Source organism: Primulina eburnea, chromosome 14 (genome assembly GCF_022965805.1).
Source record: "Primulina eburnea isolate SZY01 chromosome 14, ASM2296580v1, whole genome shotgun sequence".
Taxonomy (NCBI): Eukaryota; Viridiplantae; Streptophyta; class Magnoliopsida; order Lamiales; family Gesneriaceae; genus Primulina; species Primulina eburnea.
The window spans coordinates 14292769-14303120 of NC_133114.1; positions in this window are offsets into that span (position 1 = coordinate 14292769).

The window sequence follows — 10352 nt, forward strand, 5'->3', positions numbered from 1 at the left end:
CAAGCTCACAAATATAGCCTTGATTGCTACTGATATATCTGATAAGAGTGAGCTTTTGATATTTGAATATGAGTAGTGATTGTAGCTGCGTAACAGCAGGCTTGAATAGAATAGTTGTTCGTGTTTTTGATTCTTAGCTGCCCTCTTCACCTATTTATAGGCTTCCCTCTCAATGGAAATATTAAATAATATTTGAATCCATATATCCATTGATTGCCACGTCAATATTCTCTTACATTTAGTTTCCAACAATTTCCCCTTTTTTGGTGATTGACAAAACTTGAAACTTAATAAACTGATCATCAGAAGTAAAGAGAATACTTTAAAACATTGTAGATAAAATAATTTTTCTAGTGTACAGATTCGTACAAAGAAAACAAATATCCTTCAACTAATAACTGACAACAGCTGTTCTTAAGTTCTGATCCTCTCTCATTCCTTCATCAATCAAGCTGCTTCCCCTTTTTTGTCAAGCACATCGACTTTTCAAGATAAAATTCTAACATCAGCTGCAATATCTTTGACAGCAGACAATACAGTGGTTTGCAGCAAGTCGATTTTCTTTGAAACAGATGTCTCCATAGATTATACTCGTTTGCTGATTGAGTCTTGAGTTAGGGAGAGACTCTCAGCTAAGCCTCTGTTCTTTTTAAGTTCATCGATCATAAAGGAGATACAGGTCACAATAGTTTTAATTGACTTCAGTTTCCCTGAATTGAATTCACTTGAGGAGTTCAGCTTCAGAGAGTGAGCAAGTTGAGTGTTTGAATTTCCTTGATTTCTTTCATTATCTTTGACATGTTGTTTTGAATGTCCTGAATCTCTTCTAGTACTAAATCTATTTCTGAGGATGAATGAGGAGAAACAGGTCCAGATGGGGCCCTGGTTCTTGTTCCTTGGTAGTTTGATCAAAGACCACCAAAATCCTGTGAAAAACTTCCGTTACAACATGTATCAGCTCTTGTAGATTCTGGGGAGGAGAAGAGATAGTAGGAAGATCCAATGAAGAAGATGGTTCTTCAGTTTGTTGAACTATTGGTACTTCAGTTTGCATATTTTCAGTTGAAACTGAGTTCATTTGAGCCTCGTCTGTAGAACTAAGAACTGCCTGTTCAGTCACAACCACCGATTGAAATGGTTCATTAAATGCTTCAAAATTATCCATTTCGGCTTGTTCTTCAGTAGCTTCAGTTTGAACATCTGCTGGTTTTTCAGTTGATGCAACATCTTCAGCTGTTCTGACTGTTCCAAGCTGATGTTAGTCGTAATTGACTCTATGACCTCATCTAGATTCGCCAATGTCAATTCAGCTTCAGAGTAAAACTGTGGATTATCAGTAGGAGGTGCAGAAATTGGTGATGTTGGAGCAACTGAAGTTGAAGGAATAGTTGTTTTTTGAGAAGAAGTAGCAACGTCCTGAGGAGATTCTTGAACTGAATCTTCAGTTGAGAAATCTTGAGTAACTGCTTGGATGATCAACTCTTGATTCATTTCCCAATGTTTGATCTACGTTTGTATTATGATAAGATCTGTTTCCAGTTGAGCATACATTGCTTTATCATTGAATGCGATTGGACTGATCGGATCAAAGTTTTGCCACAGCTTAGCAACTAACTTCTGTAGTCTCTATACTCTCATAAGATCGAAGAAATACTTCTTCCTTTCAAGAACTTGAGTAATGGTCGATGCCCTTACTGTCTTCATCACCACTTTTTCAAGATCAATAAACCTCCTCAGTTTGGATTTCTTCTAAAGTTCTTTGGCAAAGACATGAGTCCTAAATCTGATCTATTCATCAAAAATTTTGAGCTTCTCTGCTGAAAATTCATTAATCTCCTGCCAAATGAGATCAATGTGCGTATGTATAGCATTTGTAGGTTTGGGCTCTTCTTGCATCTTTTCTTTGCTCTTTGGATCAGTCAGGATATGTGGAATGCTCAATCTTGAAGTAGTTGAATCGATACCTTCTCTGATCACTACTCCTTTTGGTCTGGCAAAAGGTAAAGGACTATATCCGGAGATTTTAATCAGTGGAGCCGTAACTTCAACAAGCTTCTTCTAGTCACTAGATTCAGTGACTTTTTTCTATGGCAGAATCTTGGATAGAGGTAACTGATCCTCAGTTGAGGGTTCGGTTGGGATTGCTTTCAAAGGACAACCTTGATGGGCTGTTGAGTTTTTGATACAGTCACCCTATCAATTGGGATAGTGCCAACAATTGCAGTAGGCTTGGTCTTCAAAGTCCGTGGTTTTTTGATGATCTTTTGAGATGGAGTCTTCTCAGAGTTAGATCCAGTTAAAATCAACTTGCGTTTGATTGTCTTTTTCTGAACAACTTTCTTCTTTTGGACTGATTTGGGAGCTTATTCAGTCCCATTCTCCTTCTTGATCTTCAAGAATTTCTCAGGAGACATTTCCAACTTTTATTTTGGTGGCTGAACGTTTTTTGCGTTGTATCTCTTTGAATCATCAGCCACCAGTTCTTTGACTTTCATCAAATAAATTCAGCTATACTGCGAATCCTTTGGACTGCTTGGTTGATTGAAACATACTCCTCAAGATATTGAAGATAAGGTGCTTCCAGTTCAGTCTTCGACCAGCCATAATAACAGTAATGGCCTGAAATTTCTCCAAGGTTAGTGCAGCAAATGATCATGCCTTCGCTAATAGCCCCTTGGCTACAATATCAGCCAACAACTGAACTTCTGGCTTCAGTTCCTTCTTTGGATCGGAAGCTTTGATTTTCCGTCCATTAGCAGAAAGTAGAGTTTGCATCTCTTCGGCATCAGATGCCTTTACTTCAGCAAGGTTTGCTAGCCCATCAGAAGGCAATAAAAAAGTTCACGAAAAGATTCTTCAGAAATGGTTAACAACTGACCATTTACAGTAGTGATGATGTTTCCATCAGAATTGATATATCCATTGGAGTAGAAATCATGAAGTTCCTTCGGGTAGATTTCCTGAGAAGATTGTCCCAGAAACGTCCTCAAACCAGCTGCTTCCAATTTTAGAAATACGTTCTTGATATCTGCCTCGTTGACTGATAGAACTAATTCAAAATCAATAGCCATAGCATTCAAAATGTGGGCTAGAATTTGATTTGACATTTATGAGAATATTAAAACCTGAAAGTTTGCAAGATATAAGTTCTGAGTATGAATTTGCTCTTAAAATTGATATTCGAGTAAGTAAGAACTGAATTGGGTCGGGAAAGGTACATATGTAGGTGACTGTTCAATTTCTGGACATGTGTCAGTCCACGAAAAATTTGAATTAAAAAAGTGTGTACTTGTGCTGCAAGCATGTGTACAATTTCAAATGGTTTAAAAGAGGCCACGTTTTAAAGATGCTATTTTTCAATTAAAAAAACAGTCACATCAGTTGATTTGGAATATAACGTGGTTAATTAGTTAACTTATGTGAGAAGATTAGTAAAATAATCAGCTGAACGATCAGTTGTGAAACTGTGTCTTTTCAGTTGAGGATTTACTAAATGCTGTCTTCTCAGTTAACCTTTTAAAACCAATATTTCCCCTTAATAAATGCATATATATATTACGAGAATTTAAGCATTATATAAAATGACTAATTAAAGTAAATTTGATGCTTAGTAGGTTAATCGCCTGTCGTAATGATTTTGTCCTTTCAGCTTCATTGACCCTGGGCTATAAATGAGAATAGCTCGGTTAGTCTCAATCATATTATCCAAAAATTATAATGGCAGGTACAAGTAGCTTGAAGACTCCTGATATGGCCGAATCATTTAAGGACTCAGCTTTGGAGAAAAGAAAAACTACTATGGAAGATGATGTCTTCCACAAAATTCTCCGATACTGGGAAGAGCTTCAAGAACTCCAGTTCCTCCAGGAGTGTGGAGCGGCTACCACCCCCAAACTGGTGGCAAAAATGAAGAAATGTCGACAGCGCTTGCACGTTGCTGATGAGGTTGACATCTTCGCAAATGAAGGTGTTTACCTACTAATGTTCCAGAAGGAAAGAAATATCCTAGAACAAATTGCTGAATCATATTGCTTCCTTAAGACTTCCACCGGAGTTTTAACCTGTTGGTTGGCCAAGTTGTGGTTTGCTGTTGAGGAAGAATATTTCACTGTACTCCGTGCTTATTTCTTTAAATGAATAAAATGTTTATCTAGTTTATCTTTGTCTTTTATCTTCCTGCAAGAGTTAATCTCAACAGTTGATAAGTAAATCACGAACTGAACATAATAGCTAACAAATAACAAACCGAAAAGCTGACATCAGTTAAAAATTAAGAATTGATAGATGACACAAATTAATTAACAACTGATATATTAGCAGTAAAACTGATTAGGATATATCAATTAATCCAAGTATATTGCGAAAGTGAGAAAACTTAGTCTCGGGCAATGTTTTGGTGTTAAAAACTAAATTTCAGTGATTTGACAAACTAAGCATCGAACTTATTGGAATAACTGATCAAAGGCAAACGAGCTGAACTGGATAAAATCTTACAACTGTTAGTTGTCATTAGCTGAAGATTAATACGTACCAGCTAAATCTTATCTACGTCGAGCTGATCAGTTAGAAACTGATCAGTTGAAGCAGAATCTAACTGACTGATCAGTTGGGAACTGATCAGTTGAAACAATCAGTTATGAGTTTTCCACCAGAGTATCCTTCAGTTGATCTCTCAACTGTACACCTCATCAATTGAGAAAGACAATCGACAAATAGTACAACAAACTGCAACTCTTAGTGGAACGCCGTATTTCAGAGATTGCAGTGTACTAATGTCAGAGAATATTGATGTGGCAATCAACGGATATATGGATTCAAATATTATTTAATATTACCGTTGAGAGAGAAGCCTATAAATAGGTGAAGAGGGCAGCTGAGAAGAAAACACGAACTACTATTCTATTCAAGCTTGTTGTAACTCTTCTAAAATTTCCACTCGTATTCAAATATCAAGAGCTCACTCTTATCAGATATATCAGTAGCAATCAAGGCTATATTCACGAGCTTGTTAGCCCTTTGAAATCTTTGATAGATTCATTCAGTTGTGTTATATTCAGTCACGCACTGTAAAAGTTTTTGTGAACTAAGAGTTTCAGTTTTGGCAGCGTTAAGTCCAACTGAAGTGGGTCAGTACAACGTTTGTATTCGATCATAGGCTTTTAGTGAAAATCCTATCTTCGTGATAGAAAGGGTGACGTAGGAGTTATTATATTCTCCGGACATCGAGAAACAAATCGTGTGCATTTTATTTCAGTTACTAACAGTTATTCTATCTTTTAGTCAGTTTACTTCCGCAACTGTTTTTCAGTTAAACTGATTGTTATCGACTGACGAGATACCGAGTGTCAGTTTGTCATTAAACTTAACCCAATCTTTGAAAAGAATTTTTAATCCGTGAGTATTTATCCAACCCCCCTTCTAAACACTTATCACCTTCTAACCGATCCTTTCAAGTGATATCAGAGCGGTTGTATCTCGTCTCATAATATTTCTACTCAAACTATTCATCATGTCTTCCTTCAACAAGATCCCAATGTTTTCCAGAGAAGATTGCAATGATTGGAAAATTAGGATGCAGGCTCTTTTAGCTGCACAAGACGATGATATGTGGCACGTCATCACTAACAGACCAATGAAGATTCTGAAAGCCAACACAGCAGTTGCAATCACCGATGGGGACCTCATAGAATTGAAAATCCCAGAGATGAATGGACTGCTGAGGACAAAAGAAAAACAAATTTTGAAAATGTGGGAAAGGATATATTGTACAAAATGCTGGATAAAATAACTTTCAGCAAGATCAAAATGTGTAAGACAGCTAAAGAAATTTGGGAAAAGCTGATCCAGCTTTGTGAAGGAAATGAACAAACCAAATAGAATAAACTTTATCTTGTTGGTAAGAATTTTGACAATATCAAGATGAAAACTGGAGAATCGATGAATGAGTATGATGAAAGAGTCAGCTGTATCATCAATGAGCTAAATGTACTTGGAAAACTGTATACCAACAAAGAAGTTGCATTAAAAGTGATCAGAGGTCTTCCCAAGGAATGGGACGTTAAGACCATAGCAATGAGGAAGTCCAAGGATCTAAACAAGGTTGAGCTTCATGACCTATTTTCTGATCTGAAGGCCTATGAGTTTGAGCTGCAAACTCGAGAAGGAGAACCCTCTACTCCTGCAGCCACAACTGCCTTAGCTGCTGTAAGAACAGAACCAACTGGTTCAGTCGAGAAGGTTGCTGATCAACTCAGCAATGATGCTATGTCATTGTTCATAAAAAAATTTGGAAGATTTATAAGGAAAAATCAAGGGAACTTCCAGAAGAATTATCAGAGAAACAATTCTAATGAGGAATCAAACGCTTGCTACAACTGTGGCAAACCCGGTCACTTCATTGTCGACTGTCCTGAACCTAAGAAGGACAGTCAAGGCTCGACTGAAAGAAGAAAGAAGTCATATGAGCACAAGAGGAGACCCAATGATGATAAGAAGTCTTTCAGAAAGAAGCGTGAGGTGCTCTTAGATGAAGATAGTAAATCAAAATGGGAAGAAACTGACAGCGAAGAGTCAGAGCCAGAAACCTCGTGCAGTTCCAGTGATGGGGAAGAGGAAGTGAAGTGTCTAATGGCTGGTGATACAGAAGTGGAGTCAAGCAGTCAACAGGTATTTGATTTTAGCTCAATTGATTCACTAGAGAAGAACTCATTTCAACTCTTCATGACATGGTTAATGAGTACCACAAGCTTGCCTTATCTTTTGAAAAGGCCAGAGCAAAGCAAACTGATCCCATAGACAATAAAACTAAAACTGATGAATCAGTTGATGTGTTGAGTCTAAAAAGGGAGATTGCTGAGCTCAATGCTGAAAGAAGAAGGAATCAATCATTGATTCAGAATTTGATGCTTGAAAATTCAAAGCAAACTCAGATAATTCAGGCTTGGAACAAATCATCTGTTGCATCAACTGAAATACAGAACTCACAGAAATCTGTTACTAATAAAACTAGTTTAGGGTTCAGTAACCAAGATAAAATGTCTTCCAATGATACTCGACCAAAACTGTATATGGATAAAGGGAAATACATTCACTTTGTCAAATCAGTTGTGGTACAAGAACAAACTGAGCCAAGTAAACTTGTTGAACATCCTACTGAAAGTATGAACAAGGCTAGAAAATATGGTATTGGTTATAGCCCAAAAGTTTTAACTGACTCACACAGTCAGTCGTCAAAAAGATTGAGCAGGAATTATTCGAATGGCTACTCCAATTACTATAACAAGAAGCCAGTTCAGAAAAGATATCGGCTGAACTATCAGTTGAACAAAGCTAAATCACATGTTGTCTCATCTGCACACTACACACCAAGCACACACAAATCGAGAAAGACCATCTAGAATACAGCAATTGGATGGACAGTCAGATTAATCCAAGTCTGGGTGCCTAAAGGACTAATCAATTTTGGACCCAAATAGAAAAGGGTACAAAAATTATATCTTGTGTGTGATTGCAAGTAACAGGTACAAGCAAGGAATCAATCTGGCACTTGGATAGTGGATTCTCACGACACATGTAATGCCCGAGATTTTATATCGTGTTAAATTACGATTATTGATTTTTAATCGAAACGATTATGAAAGGGCTAACCGAGACACGAATTGAAATTTTTTATGTGAAATTGTTGGTGCGAGAGCCGAAGGTCTTGCGCATATGCGCGCCTACTCTTCGCGCATATGCACGAGGGTACCCGAGAGTTGCGAAGAATGCTTCGCGCATATGCGCGGAAGAGGTGCGCGCATATGCGCGAGACGTGTGTTACAAAGGATGCGCCACTTGCCCTTACATGCATGTTGTATATATAAATATATATATATATATATATATATATATATATATATATATATATACATATATATATATATATATATAACACTCGTAACTGAAGAAAAAAGAAGGAAACGAAGGCTCTGAGGAAGAATTGCTTTTTGATTTCAGAATTTGATTTACGATCGATCCGTCCGTCCAAATTTAAATCCGAGTACGACACTGTGTTCCTAGCAACGACAGCTACTACAAGACGTAAGTTTTGTTACGTTTTGTTAAGATTTGAAATTATGCTATGTCCAAAATCAGATACGATTCATATATGGCGTTCTATACGTAGTAGACATCATAGAATCGAAGTCAGATTAAGAAACAGATTGATTATGAAATTGTTATGAATTTCAGAGTTAATTTGACTGAGATGTGATGTCAGATTTGTATCGTGGGTGATTATAAGTTATTGGAATTAGTTTATAATAATGTGATATCACCGATATCAAAGGATTGTACTGTGTACAGTCAGAATTTGATAAGACAGAGATTTCTTGATTTGAATAGAATATTGATACAGAATATTAATATTGTCATTGCCAAATTGAACATTGACAGACTTTGAGTCGAGACTTCAATTGTATCAGAGCGACAGAATGAAAGGTATAAATAAATGTTGATTCGGGATTGCACAACTCAAGTTAGGTTTGACTTGAGTTTCCCTAAATCACATACTTTTTTTCATTGTATTGATATTTGTAAATTATCAGATTGATATGTTTAGTCTATTGAATTATAGCAGAGCAAGAGTTCGAGTCTAGGGAAGATCAGCCTAGCTAGGGCAGAACCGTCGAGTCTTTGACAGAACCGCTAAGACTCTAGACTTACGGTGTATAGATTAGCTTAGATGTAGATCGACTTCTATTGTAGACATTCGATACAGCATACCAAAGTCTAAATTAGATCGGTATCTTTAGATTAGAAATGAGTCCTTGTTTTACGTACAGATTTGTATTAATTCATGTAGTCAGATTGGATACATGTTTTAATGTTTGTTTATGCTCTTATATATGTTTTATATGATTGCATTGATACATTGTTTATACTGGGATTTTATTCTAACCGGAGTTATCCGGCTGTTGTCGTGTTTGTATGTATGCATGGCAACAGGTGGGACAGGTTCAGGGTCACAGAGGTGAAGAAAGATCGAGATTAGACTGGTGATTCTGGACTTGGATGTAGATAGGTTTCATTACTTGATTGTAGTAGTTGAACCTTAGTTTTGAACTGGATGCATATTGTACAGGATTTGTATTATTATACTGGTTTGTATAATAGAATAATTCCATTACCTTCCGCATTTTCAAAAAAAAAAATTTAGACCCTATTTATCATAAATTGATTAAATTAGTCCCAATTACGATTAAGAAGATGATTAGCGTCCGGGTCCCCACAGCAGGTGGTATCAGAGCGATAGATCCTTTAGAATGAGATAGAAGAGGCTAGTGAGCGGGGTAGATTGAGGTTTTCTTTCCTGCTTTTGAATGCTAGCATGTCTTACTGCTTTAATACATGTTACTTCTTTATCTGAGTTGATATAGTAATATGTTTATTGAGACTAGATCAGCACCGATTCTAGATCAGCAGTAAGATGATCAGAGGAGGATTGAAACAGAATTGTGGTATTTGTTACTAATCTATTTGATTATCAGATATGCCTCCGAGACGAGTACCAGAACAAGGTAGTACATCAAATCCTCCAATGGATGTAACACCGACTCAAATGGAAACGTTACTGAAAAGATTTCAGTCATTTCACCCGCCAACTTCGAAAGGAACAGAGAACGCTGTGGAGTGCGAGAGTTGGATTGATGATATTTAAATGCTGCTTGAATCATTGGAGTATACAGATGAGAGGCGAATTCGATTGATTGGACACCAATTACACGATGTTGCAAAGAACTGGTGGATTACGATAAAGAGGGCCTTGGAGCATAGAGGTACGACTATCATCTGGAATGTATTTAGAACTGAATTTTACCAATGATTCTTTCCAGTGTCGTACCGAAAGTACAAGGGGGCGGAGTTTGCCAATCTAAGGCAGGGACAGATGAACATAGAAGAGTACGTGTCCAAGTTCTCCACCTTGTTGAAATTTGCTCCACATGTGGCGGACAGCGAGGAAGCTACTGCTGATCAGTTCATCAATGGCTTGAACCCCGATATTTTTACATTGGTGAACACAGGGCGACCGAATAATTTCACTGATGCCATGAATCGAGACAAGGGAGCAGAAGCCGGTCTGATGAGACAGAAGGGGCTTCATTTGTGCCTCCAGCACCGAGACCACAGCAACCACCTCCCAGATTTGAGGGTGGCAGCAGCAGTGGAGGGAAGAAGGAATTTTTGAAAGCCAAAGGAAAGCAATTTAAGAAATCGGGCAGCAGTTCTTCCAGCTCCGGTGGTTCAAGACAGAGCCAGATATACACTGGAGTTTATTGTAGGACTTGCGGGGGAAGACATGCAACTGAGCAATG